Below are 13930 nucleotides of genomic sequence, written 5' to 3'. Positions count from 1 at the left end.
GAAGGGTGGGTGTGGGGGGGGGAGTCAGATGGAATCAGCAACACTGGCTCCCCAGAGTTTGGGTCACCATTTCTAAAGGGAGCCTTGATCTGCGCTTAAAAAATGCATCCCCCGCCACGGATACATGCCAATCACCATCACCAGGGCAACCCCCCCCCCCCAGACCCGAGGGAGACACTCCCCTATGCAGCTCCCCAGAGGGCCCTTAAGGGCACTGTGCAGACATGTCCCTCCCCCCTAGGGGCTGTACGTATGTGTGTCTGTAGTGGGTTCCCGTGACTGCTTCACGTTTGTGAAAAGCTGTTGTAACCCTCGACGACGTGACATTTCTTTGACGAGAGGGGAATTCTAAATGTGGAGGATGTTAAGGCAGGGAAGCCCACCAATTGTATCAAAATTATTGAAATGAGAGGGCAGGAACCTAGTTATGTCACTGGTGGGGGATGGGGATATATAGAAAACGAGATCTCACCAACAGCTAATGCAGGTGCAAAATTGTCCCCTACATAAGTTTCCACGTATATGCTGTCGATACACAGCCCAATCTCACCTCCACCTGCCTGTCTTGACCCCTCCACTCTCTCTGATTTATCAGACTCCCCATCTAACATCCTGGATTGGATGAGCAGAAATTCCCTTCGACTAAATATTGGGAAGACCAAAGGTGTTTGGTTACTGACACAAATTCCTTTCTTCAGCCACTCACTTCGCCTCTGGGGCTGAATCAGACTAATCACAAATTTGGTGTAATATTTTAGCTCAAGGTGAAGTTTTGACCACATATCCACACCATCTCTGAGACCTCCATCACATTGCCCTCTCCACCCCTGCCCTGCGTGATGGTAGATGGGAAATGGTAAACGTTGAATCAAATAATTCAGAATTGTCATCAGATATATATTCCCTCGAGAAATAGAAATTCCATTAGAAATCCATTCACGACTATGTTTTTTAAAATTAATTTATACTACCCAATTATCTTTTTCCAATTAAGGGGAAATTTAGCGAGGCCAATCCACCTACCCTGCACATCTTTGTGTTGTGGGGGCGAAACCCACGCAGACATGGGGAGAATATGCAAACTCCACACGGACAGTGACCCAGAGCCAGGATCGAACCCGGATCCTCAGCGCAGAAGTGCTAACCACTGCACCACCTTGCCATCCACTCATGATCCATGACTATGTAAAGAAGTTAAAGATGGTATTAGAATAAAATAAGTGGGCTATAATATTGCCAAGAAAAGTAAATAAGTCCGATGACTGGGAGAGATTTAGATACCGACAAAGAATGACCAAAAGTTTGATAAAGGAGAAAAGAGAATATGAGATTAAACTAATGACAAACCCAAAACAGATTATAGTTTGTGAACAGGAATAGAGTAATGAAAATAAACATGAGTTTTGAGACAGGAGAAATGATAAAAATGATTAAAGAAATGGGAGAGATCGTAAACAAGTATTTTCTGCCTGACTTCACAGCACAAAAACGTATCAGAAATAAAGGAAAATGAAAGGGCAATGAGAGCGCGGAACTTCAATTAAGGTTCTTTTTCGGAATGGCAACCGGTGACGAGTGGTGTCCCGCAGGGTTCAGTGTTGGGGCCACAGCTGTTCTCTTTATATATTAACGATCTAGATGATGGGACTGGGGGCATTCTGGCTAAGTTTGCCAATGATACAAAGATAGGTGGAGGGGCAGGTAGTATGGAGGAGGTGGGGAGGCTGCAGAAAGATTTAGACAGTTTAGGAGAGTGGTCCAAGAAATGGCTGATGAAATTCAACGTGGGCAAGTGCGAGGTCTTGCACTTTGGAAAAAAGAATAGAGGCATGGACTATTTTCTAAACGGTGACAAAATTCATAATGTTGAAGTGCAAAGGGACTTCGGAGTCCTAGTCCAGGATTCTCTAAAGGTAAACTTGCAGGTTGAGTCCGTAATTAAGAAAGCAAATGCAATGTTGTCATTTATCTCAAGAGGCTTGGAATATAAAAGCAGGGATGTACTTCTGAAGCTTTATAAAGCATTAGTTAGGCCCCATTTAGAATACTGTGAGCAATGTTGGGCCCCACACCTCAGGAAGGACATACTGGCACTGGAGCGGGTCCAGCAGAGATTCACACGGATGATCCCAGGAATGGTAGGCCTAACATACGATGAGCATCTGAGGATCCTGGGATTATATTCATTGGAGTTTAGGAGGTTGAGGGGAGATCTAATAGAAACTTACAAGATAATGAATGGCTTAGATAGGGTGGATGTAGGGAAGTTGTTTCCATTAGCAGGGGAGACTAGGACCCGGGGACACAGCCTTAGAATAAAAGGAAGTCACTTTAGAACAGAGATGAGGAGAAATTTCTTCAGCCAGAGAGTGGTGGGTCTGTGGAATTCATTGCCACAGAGGGCGGTGGAGGCCGGGACGTTGAGTGTCTTTAAGACAGAAGTTGATAAATTCTTGTTTCTCAAGGTTAAGGGCTATGGAGAGAGAGCGGGTAAATGGAGTTGAAATCAGCCATGATTGAATGGTGGAGTGGACTCGATGGGCCGAATGGCCTTACTTCCACTCCTATGTCTTATGGTCTTAATATTCCTGGAGAAATTTGTGACTAAAAGCTGGAACTGATGGCTTACATCCCAGAGTTCTGAAAGAGGTGGTTGTGGATACAATGGATACACTGCTTGTGATTTTACAAAATTCCCTAGTTTCTGGGATGATCCTCATGAATTGAAAGGTAGAAAATGTAACAACGGAATTCAGGAAAGGAGAGAGAGAGAAAACAGGGAACTATAGGCCAGTTTAGCACACTGGGCTAAATCGCTGGCTTTTAAAGCAGACCCAGGCAGGCCAGCAGCACGGTTCAATTCCTGTACCAGCCTCCCCGAACAGGCGCCGGAATGTGGCGACTAGGGGCTTTTCACAGTAACTTCATTGAAGCCTACTTGTGACAATAAGCCATTTTCTTTCATTTCATTTCAGTTAGCCTGAAATCAGCCATTTGGAAAATGTTGGAATCCATTATTAAGGCTGTGTCAACAGGGACACTGAGATAATCACAATACAATTAGGCAGCATGGTTTTCTAAAACAGAGATGGTGATTGACAAACCTGTTATCTCTTGTGCGGATGTGACTAAGTGGGCAGATAAATGGGAAACAGTGGATGTTGCATATTTTGATTTTCAGCATACCACACCAAAGTTGTTGGACAAGATAAGTGCTGGTGGAGTCAGGGGTAGTTTATTAGCATTGAGAAAGGATTGGTTAATGGACAGGAAGTAGGCAGTGGGAATAAGCAGGTTATTTTCAGGTTGGAAGGCCGTGACTAGTGGAGTGCTACAAGCCTCAGCTCTGTACAGTTTGGAAGAATGACTTAGTTGAGGAGTCTGAGTGTAATACATCCAGGTTTGTTGACAATACAAAACTAGGTGGGAAGACAGAAATAATTTGCAAAAAATTGAAGACATAGAATCATAGAATTTATAGTTCAGAAAGAGGCCATTCGGCCCATCGAGTCTGTACCGGCCCTTGGAAAGGCACCCTAATTAAGCCCACACCTCCACCCTATCTCCATAACCCAGTAACTCCATCTAACCTTTTCTTGGACACTAAGGGCAATTTAGCATGGCCAATCCACCTAACCTGCACATCTTTGGACTGTGGGAAGAAACCGGAGCACCCTGAGTAAACCCACGCACACACGGGGAGAACGTGCAGACTCCGCACAGACAGTGACCCAGGCTGGGAATCGAACCTGGGACCCTGGAGCTGTGAAGCAGCAGTGATAACCACTGTGCTACCGTGCTGCCCGAGCGGGCAGCAAGGTGATGGATGGAATGTAACGTGCTAAAATGTGAGGTAGGAAGAATGGAAATACAGACCTTGAAAATGGTGAAAAGCTATTAAAAGTTGGCAGTGGATTGAGGTGACAGCATACATGAAGTACAGAAAGTTAATTTGCAGGTACATCAAACAATTAGGAAAGCAAGTGGTTTTTGGCCTTTACTGCAGGGGGTTGGCCTACAAATGTAAGGAAATCTCAGTGAGTCTACACCTGGCAATGATTCAATCGATTGATTCTTGGGATTGCAGGATTGCCCTGTGAGGGGAGATTGAGGAAAATGGAGTTTAGAAGTTTGAGAGGTGGCATCATTGACACATTCAGGATTCTGATTCGGGCGACGGTTCCAAACCTTTATCTTTATGCAGACCATAGATTGTCATCAAAAGCTTTTGCGGACCACAGGATCCACAAACCGTTTTAAACATGTTTTTTTACATAGTTTACAGCTGACGGGAGTGAAACATATATCAACGGGTATTAAAAGTGCAGCTGTTTCTGATAGTTTCTGATGCTCACTCGTAATTGTATTTTTTTTTCGACGGACAACCTGCAGTACTCTCGCGGGCCACAGGTTGGGAACCGCTGTTCCAGGGGAAGTAAGGAATAACGGGATTAGATGGGAAGGTGGAGTTGAGATCAACGAGTAACCAGGATTTTATTGAATCGCCAAGAAGGGGCCATGTGACCTTCTCCTGCTCCTATTCATATGTTCATAACTGTGCAGGGGCGCACTGGGAGACTGTGCAGGGGACACACTGGGAGACTGTGCGGGGCGCACTGGGAGACTGTGCAGGGGCGCACGTGGAGACTGTGCAGGGGACACACTGGGAGACTGTGCAGGGGACACACTGGGAGACTGTGCGGGGCGCACGGGGAGACTGTGCAGGGGCGCACGTGGAGACTGTGCAGGGGACACACTGGGAGACTGTGCGGGGCGCACGGGGAGACTGTGCAGGGGACACACTGGGAGACTGTGCAGGGGCACACTGGGAGACTGTGCAGGGGACACACGGGGAGTCTGTGCAGGGGACACACTGGGAGACTGTGCAGGGGCACCCTGGGAGACTGTGCGGGGCGCACGGGGACACTGTGCAGGGGCGCCCTGGGAGACTGTGCGGGGCGCACGGGGAGACTGTGCAGGGACACACTGGGAGACTGTGCAGGGGACACACTGGGAGACTGTGCGGGGTGCACGGGGAGACTGTGCAGGGGCGCACTGGGAAACTGTGCGGGGCGCACGGGGAGACTGTGCAGGGGACACACTGGGAGACTGTGCAGGGGCACCCTGGGAGACTGTGCAGGGGCGCACGGGGAGACTGTGCAGGGGACACACTGGGAGACTGCAGGGGCGCACGTGGAGACTGCAGGGGCACACTGGGAAACTGTGCGGGGCGCACGGGGAGACTGTGCAGGGGACACACTGGGAGACTGTGCAGGGGCACCCTGGGAGACTGTGCAGGGGCACACTGGGAAACTGTGCGGGGCGCACGGGGAGACTGTGCAGGGGACACACTGGGAGACTGCAGGGGCGCACGTGGAGACTGTGCAGCGGCGCACGGGGAGACTGTGCAGCGGCGCACGGGGAGACTGTGCAGGGGACACACTGGGAGACTGTGCAGGGGCGCCCTGGGAGACTGTGCGGGGCGCATGGGGAGACTGTGCAGGGGCACACTGGTAAACTGTGCGGGGCGTACGGGGAGACTGTGCAGGGGACACACTGGGAGACTGTGCAGGGGACACACTGGGAAACTGTGCGGGGCGCACGGGGAGACTGTGCAGGGGACACACTGGGAGACTGTGCAGGGGCGCCCTGGGAGACTGTGCAGGGGCGCCCTGGGAGACTGTGCAGGGGCGCACGGGGAGACTATGCAGGGGACACACTGGGAGACTGTGCAGGGGACACACTGGGAGACTGTGCAGGGGCACCCTGGGAGACTGTGCAGGGGCGCACGGGGAGACTGTGCAGGGGCGCCCTGGGAGACTGTGCGGGGCGCACGGGGAGACTGTGCAGGGGACACACTGGGAGACTGTGCAGGGGCGCACGGGGAGACTGTGCAGGGGACACACTGGGAGACTGTGCAGGGGCGCCCTGGGAGACTGTGCGGGGCGCACGGGGAGACTGTGCAGGGGACACACTGGGAGACTGTGCAGGGGCGCACTGGGAGACTGTGCAGAGGCGCACTGGGAGACTGTGCAGAGGCGCACTGGGAGACAGTGCAGGGGCGCACTGGGGGACTGTGCAGGGGCGCACTGGGGGACTGCAGGGGCGCACTGGGAGACTGTGCAGGGACACACTGGGAGACTGCAGGGGCGCACTGGGAGACTGTGCAGGGGCGCACTGGGAGACTGTGCAGGGGCGCACTGGGAGACAGTGCGGGGTGCACGGGGAGACTGTGCAGGGGCGCACTGGGGGACTGTGCAGGGGCGCACGGGGAGACTGTGCAGGGGCGCACTGGGAGACTGTGCAGGGGCGCACTGGGAGACAGTGCGGGGTGCACGGGGAGACTGTGCAGGGGCGCACTGGGGGACTGTGCAGGGGCGCACGGGGAGACTGTGCAGGGCGCACGGGGAGACTGTGCAGGGCGCACGGGGAGACAGTGCGGGGCGCACGGGGAGACTGTGCAGGGGCGCACTGGGGGACTGTGCAGGGGCGCACTGCGTGACTCTGCAGGGGCGCACTGGGAGACTGTGCAGGGGTGCACTGGGAGACTGTGCAGGGGCGCACTGGGAGACTGTGCAGGGCGCACTGGGAGACTGTGCAGGGGCGCACGGGGAGACTGTGCAGGGGCGCACTGGGAGACTGTGCAGTGGCGCACTGGGAGACTGTGCAGGGGCGCACTGGGAGACTGTGCAGGGGCGCACTGGGAGACTGTGCAGGGGCGCACTGGGAGACTGTGCAGGTGCCGCAGTGGGGAACCGCATGGCGGCCACACTGGGGGTGGCACAGGGGTGTGGCACTGGGGGGTGGCACTGGGGGGCCAAGCAGGGTGCACTGGTGGCTGGCACTGGGAGACCACATAGGGGCCGCACTGTGAGCCTGTCCAGGGGCCTTAGTAGAAGACGAAGTAGGTACAACGTCAAGTAGCAGAAACTCCTCGCACTCTCCTCGTCTCGCTCCCTCCCACGTGGATGCTTCACAGGGGCTACAATTCTATCCTCTGTGAGGGAGATGGTGCTAAAGTCAGAGGGGCCACTGACACCCAAACATCTACAACTTCACCCCCAAACTCCCTGTCTTACCCCCTTCCACCCCACTCGCTCTTCCAGAACGTGAAGACAAACAGTTCTCAATGCTGAGCGACATTGGCCATCCCGGAGAGGGAGGATTAGGGACCCAGGACACTGCAAACCACCAGCTCGCTGGAGATAATTGTGCTTTCTTGAGCTTATTGCAAAGGCTGACCGCTCTGACAGAGGGAGTGTAAAATGACATTCTCTTTAATTACAGTCTAAACATTCATATCATGTGAGTTGCTGCACTGGGCTGCATTAGGGGACTGCACAGGTGTACCACTGAGGGACTGCGCAGGGGGAGGTTTGGGGGACTGCACAGGTGCACCACTGTGGGACTGCGCAGGCGGACTGCACAGGGGTTGCACTGAGGGAATGCGCAGGGGCACCACTGGGCGATGCGCAGGGGGACTGCACAGGGGTTGCTCTGGGGGATGCGCAGGGGCACCACTGGGGGATGCGCAGGGGGACTGCACAGGGGTTGCTCTGGGGGATGCGCAGGGGCACCACTGGGGGATGCGCAGGGGGACTGCACAGGGGTTGCACTGAGGGAATGCGCATGGGCACCACTGGGGGATGCGCAGGGGGACTGCACAGGGGTTGCACTGAGGGACTGCACAGGGGCATCACTGGGGGATGCGCAGGGGGACTGCACAGGGGTTGCTCTGGGGGATGCGCAGGGGGACTGCACAGGGGTTGCTCTGGGGGATGCGCAGGGGCACTGCTGGGGAACTGTGCAGGGGTTGCACTGAGGGACTGCACAGGGGCATCACTGGGGGATGCGCAGGGGGACTGCGCAGGGGTTGCACTGGGGTCTGCACAGGGGTTGCAGCAAGGAACTGGATGCTATTGAACACTATGACAAGTTTATTCTGAATACCTATATTTATAGATATTAGGAAGTCAAACAGGTCTGGTAACAACTACAGCAACTTGTAGAAGGCCAAGCTGAGTTTTGTTTATAGGAACTTCTATTTTAAGAAATGCATTTAATTCTTCCCACAGGGATGTTGTGTCATCTCCCATGACAGCTGATTGAAACCAGGGAGTGTGTTGAAGCTTCAGATATGAAGCTTTTGGCATAAGGAGTGAACAGAGTAGTGTCCTCGGGTCATCAGAATATACAGGTGACATCAGGCCCTAATCAGCTCTCAGCTGGTGTCAATCTCTGTTTTCATTCTTTACTGGGTGCTGGGCAACACTGGCCACGGTGGTCCTTTGTTATCCATCCCCAATTGCCCTTAATCTGGTTTGATAGACCATTTCCAAGGGCATTTCAGAGTCAACCACATTGCTGTGGGCCTGGAGTCACGTGTAGGCCAGACCGGGTAAGGACAGCAGATTTCCTTCCCTAAAGGACATTGGTGAACCAGATGGGTGTTCATGACCAGCTGGTGGGATGTGAACCTGTTTTGCCCAGACCATTGGCCTGGACCTCGAGATTACTAGAGAAGTGATATCACCACTCCATTATCATCTCTCTTCTCCCTTTTGATACGTTTAAGCTCTCCTGAGCAGCTGAAACCAACAACCTGCTGTGAGATCATCCAATTAAGCAACCATGGGGAATATTGAGTACTATTCTGGCTGCGCTGGTCACTCACTCAAAGGAAGCAATTACAACGTCAAGTAACAGAAACTCCTCGCACTCTCCTCGTCTCGCTCCCTCCCACATGGATGCTTCACAGGGGCTACAATTCTATCCTCTGTGAGGGAGATGGTGCTAAAGTCAGAGGGGCCACTGACACCCAAACATCTACAACTGCACCCCCCAAACTCCCTGTCTTACCCCCTTCCACCCCACTCGCTCTTCCAGAACGTGAAGACAAACAGTTCTCAATGCTGAGCGACATTGGCCATCCCGGAGAGGGAGGATTAGGGACCCAGGACACTGCAAACCACCAGCTCGCTGGAGATAATTGTGCTTTTTTGAGCTTATTGCAAAGTCTGACTGCTCTGACAGAGGGAGTGTAAAATGACATTCTCTTTAATTACATTCATATCATGTGAGTTGCACCACATATTTTCAAATCTATGTGGCCTATTCATAGTAGACACGCCAACATGATCCTATGATGAAATGTTGTTCTTGGCATGGAGTCAAACACCGTGGGAATGATGTTTGCTCGGGGCATAAGGAAAAATGTTAACACTGTCCTGCCCTCCTCAAACCTCTTTTTGCTTAGACAGGTGACAGCAGAATGGGATTCCAATCATTCCCTATTGTTTTGACAAGACCCCCAGCTACATCAACCTGTTTTTCAAAACTTCTCTTTTTGATATTTATACTTGAATTAGTTACTTAATCGCCCTGAAGTGCTGTGGTCATTTAGGGTGCAATAGTCCGTATTTCATTGAGACTTTGAATTTAAAGAATCTCTCCGTCTTGCTCTTTTGGTTTCTATCACTCACTCTGAGTTTGTGGTTCTGTCTGATTGGCTGAGTGAGCAAAGGTTTTCACTATTTTCAGGCAGACGTAGATAGAGATATTGGGCTTGATTTCCCGGCCTCATTGCGCTCTCGCTCGAAGATGCCGAAATCGAGAACCGCGCTAGGCGGCAAACAGCTCGAGATACAACCAGCCGCTCCCATTGGCGAAATCGGGATCTCGCCGTAGCGTGGCGAGAAAACAATTATCACCACTTAAGCCCCATTTCCACACAATTAATGAGAGCCACCCATAACCAACGGCCTCCCGTCGTTCAGTGTCCCCCCCAGACACAGAGAGGGCATCGTTAGCCACATGCATGGTTCACAGTGGTGGGGGGGGGGGGGTTGTTGGAAAGGTTGAGGGGTTTGAAAGGAGGGTTGGGAGCTGCATGGAGAGTTGGGGGCTGGATGCTCGTGGGGGGTTGGAAAGGACTCTGGTGGGGGGTGGGGGGGGGGGGTGGGGGGGTTGGCCGGGGGGGGGGAGGGGGCCTTGGTATCTCCTCACTCATGCTGCCCGGTGTGGGTCGTTGTTTTTCGGTACTGGAGGCCAGTCCTCCTGGACACACTCCCGGAGCTTAAAGCCACCGCCACCTGGTCCCAGGCAGCACTGGCTGCCCTGTGGCTCACCCTCACTGAGTGGGGTTGGCTGTGCAAGTGCTGCTCGACCTTGTTAGTGGGGGGTTGGCGAGCGCGGTGCCGGCACATCGGCTGGCGAGCCTTCATTTGCGGCGAGAAGCCCGTGGGGTCTCGTTAAGTGGACCAATTAATGTTGAAGAGCGTTGCCGTCCTCACTGTGGCAATCGGCGGGAAGCTCACGGCAATTCCCGCTCGCTGCCACATTTAGAAATCGTTCCGGAGAATCGCGCTAATCGACTTGAACAGAACATGGGGATCTGCAGGTCCAGGTGACATGGATCCGGGGGTGTTTAAGGAGCTGGGACAGGTGCTCTGAATAGGTTGAATTGAGTTAGGGCTAGCCCCCACAGGGCTGGAATCTATCTCATGTAGTTCGATTTTCAAAATGAGGATGATTGAGAAGTGAGGAAGCAGGGCCTATCAAAATGACGCATCAACGTAACTCTCAGCGGCCTATTGGCCGTCTGGAAGATGTTCGACGAGATCCTGTGAAACTCAAGTTATGATCAGAGGGAAACATGTCATTCGACCCTCTTAACAAGGCTTCTTGGAAAGAAAAGCCTGCCTTACAGGCCCATTTCAACACTGACACAACTGGTGATATTCTTCTGTCCATCATTTTGTTTGTTCAAACGCACCTCAACACAGCAATCTATAATTTGATTCTAGATCATCCTCTTAACCATCGCTGTGTCAGTGTCTAAATCACTGCTTCTAAGATATAATTCCAGTGATTTCTGCTGCTTGACTTTGTATCTGTCTCCTTTTTATGAGTTATCATCACAGCCTCAATTTTCCCCATGGTTATTTGGACTATCACACAGAGCAATCCCTGATCTTTATTACTGATGTCAAAGAGGCACAAAGCTAATTGAAAGTCAAAGGCACAACCTCACTCAGAGCTTAAACTTGCTGTGTGCAAATTGACTGCTCCTGCACAACAACAGTCAATATACTTCGAAAGCACGTTATTGCTGCAAAACACTTTGAGATGTCCTGTTCTATAGAAATACAAACCTTTTCTTTTTCCTATGTGTTACAATCCTCACGGAGGTCAGAGGATATGGATATCAGGTTCCCCTCAGCAGAGTATGAACTTCCCCGTTGATGATGCAGGTCTTCTCCTTAACAAGGAGAGCCTGTCTAGTATAAAAACCCCAGCCAAAGCGAAGGTCAGGGCAGGAGAACCCTTCGGGGGTTGGAGTAGAGTAATTGTATGTTTCATTAAATCTTTGTTTATTATTCCTATCTATCGTTTCCTTGTGGTCACTCTGGTCGGATCCAACACAATGTTCACAACATCCCGAGATTGAGTGACTGAAAATTCCGAGGAAATGAGGAGGTGTCTAAATGGGGACCTTGTAGAAATCTCAAACAATGTGGACATTGTGGAAACTGCAGCTAGGCCCAGCCAGGTGGTTTTAGGCATCACTGTCCCTGTATCCTGGCCCTGGACAGTGAAAACTAATCAAATCTCAATTGGATCTTACATCAGAATCACATCATGTACCAATCTCACTCTTCTGTCACATTCTCACGAAACAGCTGAACACGTCCAGAACTTTCTCATTTGATTTCAGGTTCAGAAGGAGAATGTTCAGGTTTTAAGTTAACACATGGTTAAAGAACAAAGAAAAGTACAGCACAGGAACAGGCCCTTCGGCCCTCCAAGCCTGTGCCGGTCATGCTGCCTGTCTAAACTAAAATCTTCTACACTTCCGGGGTCCGTATCCCTCTATTCCATTTCCTATTCATGTATTTGTCAAGATGCCCCTTAAATGTCACTATCGTCCCTGCTTCCACCACCTCCTCCGGTAGCGAGTTCCAGGCACCCACTACCCTCTGCGTAAAAAACTTGCCTCGTACATCTCCTCTAAACCTTGCCCCTCGCACCTTAAACCTATGCCCCCTAGTAATTGACCCCTCTACCCTGGGGAAAAGTCTCTGACTATCCACTCTGTCTATACCCCTCATAATTTTGTAGATCTCTATCAAGTCGCCCCTCAACCTCCTTCGTTCCAGTGAGAACAAACCGAGTTTATTCAACCTCTCCTCATAGCTAATGCCCTCCATACCAGGCAACATCCTGGTAAATCTCTTCTGCACCCTCTCCAAAGCCTCCACATCCTTCTGGTAGTGTAGCGACCAGAATTGAACACTATACTCCAAGTGTGGCCTAACTAAGGTTTTATACAGCTGCAACACATGGGCAGCACAGTAGCATGGTGGTCAGCACAATTGCTTCACAGCTCCAGGGTCCCAGGTTCAATTCCGGCTTGGGTCACTGTCTGTCTGCACGTTCTCCCCGTGTGTGCGTGGGTTTCCTCCGGGTGCTCCGGTTTCCTCCCACAGTCCAAAGATGTGCAGGTTAGGTGGATTGGCCATGCTAAATTGCCCTTGGTGTCCAAAAGTGCCCTTAGTGTTGGGTATGGTTACTGGGTTAAGGGGTTATGGGGATAGGGTGGAGGTGTGGGCCTCGGTAGGGTGCTCTTTCCAAGAGCCGGTGCAGACTCGATGGGCCGAATGGCCTCCTTCTGCACTGTAAATTCTATGAAAACATGACTTGCCAATTTTTATACTCAATGCCCCGGCCAATGAAGGCAAGCATGCCGTATGCCTTCTTAACTACCTTCTCCACCTGTGTTGCCGCTTTCAGTGACCTGTGGACCTGTACACCTAGATCTCTCTGACTTTCAATACTCTTGAGGGTTCTACCATTCACTGTATATTCCCTACTTGTATTAAACCTTCCAAAATGCATAACCTCACATTTGTCCGATTTAACTCCATCTGCCATCTCGCCGCCCAAGTCTCCAAACAATCTCAATCCTGCTGTATCCTCTGACAGTCCTCATCGCTATCCGCAATTCCACCAACCTTTGTGTCGTCCGCAAACTTACTAATCAGACCAGTTACATTTTCCTCCAAATCATTGATATATACTACGAACAGCAAAGGCCCCAGCACTGGTCCCTGCGGAACACCATTAGTCACAGCCCTCCAATCAGAAAAGCATCCTTCCATTGCTACTCTTTGCCTCTATGACCTAGTTGAGGAGGAAGGTGATATTTGTTCAAAGAGCCACAGTCATTGAGCAAATCGAGCAGTAGTTCTATTTAATGTTGATGTGAGGATATTAAGCATCAATGTTAAAGTAAAAAGAGAATCAGATAATGAAGGGTTAATAGATGGCAGGAAAAAACGCTGAGCTGTATGTGAATAGACTGGCCCACTGCAGGGTAGCAACTGACACAACAGACAAATAAGTTGCACAAGGACATTGAGAGGAGGAGCAGACGGAGATTCGCCAGACCACACCTCTCAGCAGCTTTGCAATCTTCTCATTCTGACTCACATCGGGGACATAACTTGTAAACTCTCAGATACACAGGCCGCAGAATTCTGCCAGTTATTTTAAGAAAGAGAAAATCTGTGGACCAGGATGGTGCAGTTTTGTAATACACGTTCCGAGCAGACACTGGACCGCAGAAAGATAACGGTTCCCCCAAAGGCTGTAACATTAAAATAGCCCAGACGGGAATTGAACACAGATGTGTTCACCAGAGCAGTAAAAATAGCTCACAGGGAGATTAAAATCCCAGAAATAGTTGATCAAAAACGGCTACACCATAAATAGTTTAAAGCAGGAAAACCTCAAGGAGTACGAAGCTGCACAGGAGGATTTAATGATAAAATAGTATAATTATCACCACCACTGATGCACAGTGGCAGCCGTGTGTACCATCTACAAGATGCACTGCAGAAACTCACCAAGGCTCCTCAGACAGCACCTT

General features: G+C 51.1%; 1 protein-coding gene across 4 annotated transcripts in view; it reads right to left on the bottom strand.

Annotated features, from left to right (window-relative positions):
• LOC140398688 (growth factor receptor-bound protein 7-like) overlaps positions 1-13930 on the bottom strand; it is a 274640-nt gene that overhangs the window by 139356 nt on the left and 121354 nt on the right. The gene's annotated exons all lie outside the window — the stretch shown is intronic.

The sequence above is a fragment of the Scyliorhinus torazame genome, chromosome 21 (assembly GCF_047496885.1).
Source record: "Scyliorhinus torazame isolate Kashiwa2021f chromosome 21, sScyTor2.1, whole genome shotgun sequence".
Taxonomy (NCBI): domain Eukaryota; kingdom Metazoa; phylum Chordata; class Chondrichthyes; order Carcharhiniformes; family Scyliorhinidae; genus Scyliorhinus; species Scyliorhinus torazame.
This window is presented reverse-complemented; position numbering and strand designations above follow the sequence as displayed.